The sequence below is a fragment of the Penaeus monodon genome, chromosome 31 (assembly GCF_015228065.2).
Source record: "Penaeus monodon isolate SGIC_2016 chromosome 31, NSTDA_Pmon_1, whole genome shotgun sequence".
In the NCBI taxonomy this organism is placed as follows: Eukaryota; Metazoa; Arthropoda; class Malacostraca; order Decapoda; family Penaeidae; genus Penaeus; species Penaeus monodon.
In genome coordinates this window covers 1,774,766-1,775,405 of record NC_051416.1, presented here as the reverse complement: position 1 = coordinate 1,775,405, position 640 = coordinate 1,774,766, and the positions used below count along the sequence as shown (strand labels likewise).

General features: G+C 34.2%; 1 pseudogene; it reads right to left on the bottom strand.

The window, feature by feature from the left end:
- The window catches only part of LOC119592977, a 1,720-nt pseudogene extending 1,250 nt beyond the window's left edge, over positions 1-470 (bottom strand).
- Between the last annotated feature and the right edge of the window lie 170 nt (positions 471-640).

The window sequence follows — 640 nt, the reverse complement described above, 5'->3', positions numbered from 1 at the left end:
TGCGCGAAGTAGGAGGTACGAAACAAGAGTAACCTATTCAACTGCATGCAATAACGCTTGCAAGAAGACTTGTAACGTCAGTCAACACCATTTTACTAAGATAATGTACTTTATCTTAGTAATTTAAATAAATCTCGCCATGTTCAAATTAAGAATTTGATTCATAGACTCTGTTTAAATTTGTGTAAGATAAATTTTTTTTAGTATACCCTAGATATTCTATTTTAAAATAAGAATTTTTTTTTTATATATCTTTAGAGGGCATCTCTACTAGTAGAATAAATTGTTGCAAGTTTGAGTAAACTATCTTGACAAAGCGAAGCCTCACCCACTCCAAACACACTAACACCCCATTAACAAGCCTATGGTATCAAGTTTAAGATAAAACCTTTTTTTTACACTTAACCCCCTCATACTACAACACTCACCACAACACAATAAGTATTTGACCTCATTTTCGATCGGTGTCTGAAATCCAAACGTTTTGTTGACATTATATAGTTTGCTCGTACAAGGATTTCTTAATTTATTGCGTGACGCACACTTGCCAGTCAAACAGCCGCCCTCTAGGAGCACGAAGCTTTTATAGAAACGAGATTTTGTGTATGTCGTTAGCATTGTAGTAATTATCAACTGCGTT